Raw genomic sequence first — 6,000 nt, forward strand, 5'->3', positions numbered from 1 at the left:
ATCGCGGGTTCGAAACTTCTAGTTAGGGTCTCCTCCCGGATCTTGGCCTCTACGGGAGGGGGCGGGACACGCTCCTTTAGGGCTACAGAGATTACTTGGACCAAAGCAATCTCAGTTATGACTTCAGGATCGAGGGAAGATACGGCTTGGATCTGCCAGGCCATTTCGTCACGCCACAAGCGCATGCCAGCCCAGGCCTCGCCTGAGATGGGACAGAGGCGCCGGCATATTCAATCTCAAGACGCCACGCTTGGGATGGGCAAGGGAGGACACTAGAAGCTCAGGTGAAGCCCAGGGCACCCTGCTGAGCAGGCACTGTGCTAAGTGCTGTCAGTCCTTGTCCTCACCCCTCGAGTACTCCTAACATCCCTACCTTTGTTTAGGTGAGGAAACTGAGCCACTGAGGTTTAATACGCTGGAGGAAGGGACTGCTAGGATGTTTTTCAGAAATTAGGAATGCAGGTCAGGAACCAGTTGGAAGGTCAGGACTTGGAGGTGTGGGTGCAAAACCTACCTAAGGCATTTGGATCTTACAAGCTTTGTTGTGCCCACTTTCCAAACTCTGACTCGGTGGCACTGGCAGAAGTGTAGTGTAGTGCATAGGGGAAAGTGAACCAATACAGAGAAAACTTAAAAATTCATTCTTAAACCATATGCAACTACCATACTCTGTCATCTTTGGCTTTGTTTTGATTTAAAAGTCACACTTGCTGCCAGCCATGGTCCAGTAGAATTCATGCTGCAGAAACAGCCCAGGTAGATCTTGGAATTACCTGCCCTTGGGGGCACTGGCCTTGGGGCTATTCCTATCCCAGCTTAGAGGTGGCGGTCCTACGCTATGGGAGCTGATCAAAGAGTTTGAACTGGAAGGTTGAATAGTGCGAAGTGTTGGTTAGTCTGGCAGGGATGTGTAGGAAGGATCAGCTAGCAGGAGAGTTGAGTCCTGAAAGCTGGCGGAATGCTGCTTTAAGTACAATATTAGCCTCCCTGTGCTGCACAGTCTTCGAGTTCAGGGCCCGTAATATCCCATCTTCTCTGCCCCCAAAATGAGCACTTCATAGCTGCAGAAACATCCCCCTTTGTCCCACGCCTGGCACAGACCGCCATTTGTCTAAATCGCACCTGGAAAGAGCTGTGATTCAACTTGCCCTAATTCTCCCCAGCCGCCTCCTGTCTTTTCTGGTGGTTCTCTGGTCCCCAGCCCCCTCCTGTCTGACATAGCTGGTGGTTCTCTGGGTCCCCAGCCTGCCCAGACCTGCCATAAGCCATGAGCCCTGAGCAATCCAACCTTCATCAAAGCTGGTTTGAGGCACCTTTTCGAATTCAGAACTTCTGCCTTGTGGTTTGTACCCCCCTACACACACACACACACACACACACACACACACACACACACACACACACACGAGTCCTTCATCTGAGTGCTCACAGATAAATAAAGTGTCAGATACACACGATGATCTATTTGATCCTAAAATGGAGTGGACCTGGGCATGGTGGCTCACCTTTATTCCCAGCAAAAACAGGCATATTTATAAATTTGAGGCTGGGGGTGGGGGTGGGGTGTCTACATAGTAAATTCCAGAACAGACAGAGCTATGCAGAGACCCTGTCTCAAAATCAAGAGAAAACAAAACAAAAGGAATCCTGACACTTATTACAAAATCTAAAACACCCTGCTGACATGAAATAGACCCAAAGGGAAAAATATTATATAATTCTATGGGGGTAGGGGGGGGGAGTCATCTAGCCCAAGCTGGCCTTGAACTCTCTGTAGCTGAACACAGTGACATTGAATTCTTGATTCTCTTGCCTGCATCTCCTGAGTGTTAAGATTACAGGAGTGTGCTGCCATGCCCAGACATTCTACTTGTGTAAAGTGACTAGAACCAACAAAGCGATAGAAAAGAGTAAAACAGATGTTACCACAGGCTTGTGGGAGGAGAGAATGAGAGTTTATTCGTGAGCACAGAGTTTCAAGTTGGGATAGTGGGAAAGTTCCAGAAACAGATAGTAATATTGGCACAGAATGGTCCACTTAAAATGGCTAAAATGATCAATTTTACATTATGTGTCTTTTACCATTAAAAGAATAATTAGGGGTTCAGTGGTGAAAATAAATGGCCTCTCTTCTGGAGGATCAGGGTTCAACTCCCAGCACCCGCATGACAGCCCATGCCTGTCTGAGGTTCTGACAACCCCTTTTGAACTCTACAGACATTTGCACGCACACCGCCCAGGGACATACATGAAGACAAATACCCACGCACTAGAATAAAAATAAACTGTGTCTCTCTCTCTCTCTCTCTCTCTCTCTCTCTAAAGGTTCTTTTGGAGAGGATGGCTATGAGACATGCTATGTATGGTGCTCATGGATATGACCCAGCACTCAGGGAGCTAAGGCAGCCTGATCTCTGAGGCCAGCCTGGTCAACAGAGTGAGTTCCGGGACAGCCAGGGCTACCCGCAGAAACCCTGTCTGGAAAAACAAAACCAGCAACAAAACAGACAAACAAAGGAAGGAGTGGGAATGAAGGGCTGGAGAGACAGCCCAGTGGTTAAGCCACTTGCTGCTCTTGCAATGGAGCCAGATTTGGTTCCCGCCACCCACATGGCAGTTAGCAACTATCTGTAACTGCAGTTCCAGGGAATCCAACATCCTTTTCTGACCTCCACAGGCCCTACATGTATGGAGTGTATAGATTTACACGCAGGCAAAACATCAACACATATTTAAAAAAATAGGTCTCCAAAGACACAAATAAAATCTTTTTTAAAGGTTTGTTATTGTTTTTGGGTTTTTTTTGGTTTTTTTTTTTTTTGTTTTTTTTTTTTCAGAGCTGGGGTCCGAACCCAGGGCCTTGTGCTCGATAGGCAAGCGCTCTACCGCTGAGCTAAATCCCCAACCCCCTATTGTTTTATTCATGTATATGATTCTGTGTGTCTATGTGAGGGCTTGTGCTTGTGAATACAATACATATATATTATTATTATTATTATTTTAAATTGTCTTTAACATAGAGGAAATCTCTAGGTTAATCCAACAAAGCAGTCGTAATTTTTATTTTTCTCGATGCTCCCTCACAGAGCCTGAAGGGTACAGACTGTTTTCCAGCTTCTTCAATAAAAAAAGGTAAAAATGAATGGAAGCAAATATACAGAGAAAGGGAGAAAGCTGATGTCACACGTCTGCGGGGATTGTGAGGGTTTGAGCCCAGGGCCTCAGGCACGCTAGGCAAGTCCTCTTACCTATATATAGGACAGTTCCTGCATCCAAATCTCATAGACATCTTGAGTAAGTAGCTGAATCAGAAGACTGACCTATCGCCACTCTCGGAGAACCTCAAAGGTTTGCCCCCCCCCCCCATCAGATCTTTATTGTGTGAGCTCATACAACTCTACAAGGGCAAGCATTTGCTCATTAGACCTGGTGCTCAGAGATGTGACAATAAACAGCAGCGTCAAGATCCCCTCAGTCCAAGACCCACACCATTCTTACTTTTTCATAGCTGCCTTCCCTTGGAATGGAATTTTTGATCATTCATGAGACTGCGACAGTCTCCACATAACTGGAGTTCCTTTGGTCCTTTGGAGCCGGAGAGATAGATGGCTCAGTGAATTAGTGCTTGCTGCTCTTAGGGAAGACTGGAGTTACATCACAGCACTTGAGTGGCTCGGCTCATAACCACCTGTAACTCTAGCTACAGGGAATCCCACACCCATAGCCACGCACACATAACTAAATAAACTTTTCTATTAGCAAAGGATTCCCTAGGGCTTCACCTTAGACCGCTAGTCTTCTAAGTCATGTGACTCAGGGCAGGCCGGGCCTTTTGGGATGATGGCCCTCCAAGTTATAGCTGTCCTTGAGGCATTCATTCCCAAACCACAATTGAATCTTTATTGAGAGGGAACACAATGCCTTTCACCACTTGGCAACAGGCAGTAAGCTAAGGGAGGGGAGGAGCTCCCACCTCAGCACTAGGCCTTCCAAGTCACTGCCAGGCCTGACCAGACAGCCAAGGGCTTCTCTCTCAAGATCCTCTGTGCTTTCCCCTCCGGGACAGAAGCAGAAGGTGAGACTCTGAATCAGCAGTGTGGATGTTTTAATGTCTCAAAAAGAACTAGAGGCCACATTATTAAAATAGTCAGGCAGGTCCACTGTCCAAATGTCTACTTGGAATCATATGGTAGACTCTTTTCTAGGTTTCAAACTTAGGTTAATAACAGAAAGAAAAAAAAAAAAACTCCTTGAAAAATGGCAGGTGTCCCACAGTGGAATGATGGTTTAGAGGGCGATTGCATTCCTTAATTGTTCTCACTAAGAAAGTAGCAGTGGAGATAAGAGGCAGGACGGAGGAATTGGGGCCGTGAAGAAGGGGTCCTAAAACCCAGATCAATAATAATATGTAACCATGAGGGACCGGAAGGTGGTGATCAAAAATGCAGACATGTTGAAGGAGAAGCAACAGCTCTAGGGGGAGTCTTAGGTATTGGAGAAGTACAACACAGAAAAGGATATTTCTGCCCATATCAAGAAGGAGCTTGACGAAAAGTACAACGCCACCTGGCACTACATCATGGGGCCGAACTTCGATAACTACGTGACACACGAAACCAAACACTTCAGCTACTTCTCCCTAAGTCAGGTGGCCATTCTTCTGCTCAAATCCGGTTAAAAGCATGGACTGCGCCAAATACCCAATGATCCATCAAAAAATGACTGCTGGGCTGGGGATTTAGCTCAGTGGTAGAGCGCTTGCCTAGGAAGCGCAAGGCCCTGGGTTCGGTCCCCAGCTCCGAAAAAAAGAACCAAAAAAAAAAAAAATCTGTTGGAGGGGCTGGAGAGATGGCTCAGTGGTTAAAAGCACCCGACTGCTCTTCCAGAGGTCCTGAGTTCAATTCCCAGCAACCACATGGTGGCTCACAACCATCTGTAAAGAGATCCGATGCCCTCTTCTGGTGTGTCTGAAGACAGCTACAGTGTACTTATATATAATAAATGAATAAATCTTTAAAAAAATATATCTGTTGGAGACCTGGAGGAGGAGGAGAAGACGTGGAGGGAGACGGCTTACCTGGTAGAGGCCACATGCACAGGTCTAATGGCCTGAGTTCCACCTCAAGATCTCCTAAGCAAAGAACCGACTCCCTGTACATGTCCTCTGACCTCCACAACACCACAGCCATAGCTATGTGTGCACAGCACACAACACACATACACGCACGTGCTCACACATAAATAAACAGACATTTTCACATGGCCAAGTCCTGTGGATGACCATGGTAATTCTTACAAAGGAAAACATTTCATTGGGGCTTGCAGTTCAGAGGTTCAGTCCGGTGTCGTCATGGCTGGGGGCATGGCAGCACGCAGGCTGGTGCTGGAGGAGGAGCTAGAGATCGACCTGTGGCAGAAGGAAAAGAAAGAGAAGCTGGGCCTGGCTTGAGCATTTGGAACCTCAAAGTCTCCAACAAGGCCACACCCACTTCTATAAGGCCACACCCACTCCTACAAGGCCCCACCTCCTAACAGCGCCACTCCCCATGAGCCTATGGGAACCATTTTCATCCAAACCACCACAGTGATGAATCTTATTGAGAAGTGGCTCAGAGGTGCCTTCTCAGCTATGCCTTGTGGCACACACCTATGACCCTAGTACTCAAGAGACGGAGTCTGAAGAATCAGGACTTTAAGCCAAGGCTGCGTTCAACCCTGCTTCAAAAACAACAAAACCCCCAAAGATGCCTTTTTTTTTTTTTTTAGCCTTGATCTTAGTGATTTGCTTTTATGTTCCAAGACGTTCTTTGCCCTAGCACGCTCTTTACATTCTGTGAATGTAAATGCCACAGGGGACTTCCTGCACAGCTGAGGACTGACGGGAGTAGAGAGGAATGGCTTTTGAGAAGCCCTTCCTGACAAGGGAATGGAGGCGTTGCTGTTTGCACCCAAAGGGAAGACATTTCCAAGGTCTTTCCATCACCATAAAGGAGCAGGATA

At 47.0% G+C, this 6,000-nt stretch overlaps 1 pseudogene; it reads left to right on the forward strand.

Moving 5' to 3' along the window:
- Nucleotides 1-4,414: 4,414 nt before the first annotated feature.
- Nucleotides 4,415-4,678, forward strand: Dynll1-ps3 (dynein light chain LC8-type 1, pseudogene 3; annotated as a pseudogene).
- The last annotated feature ends 1,322 nt before the right edge of the window (nt 4,679-6,000 follow it).

Source organism: Rattus norvegicus, chromosome 11 (genome assembly GCF_021556685.1).
Source record: "Rattus norvegicus strain SHRSP/BbbUtx chromosome 11, alternate assembly SHRSP_T2T, whole genome shotgun sequence".
NCBI lineage: Eukaryota > Metazoa > Chordata > Mammalia > Rodentia > Muridae > Rattus > Rattus norvegicus.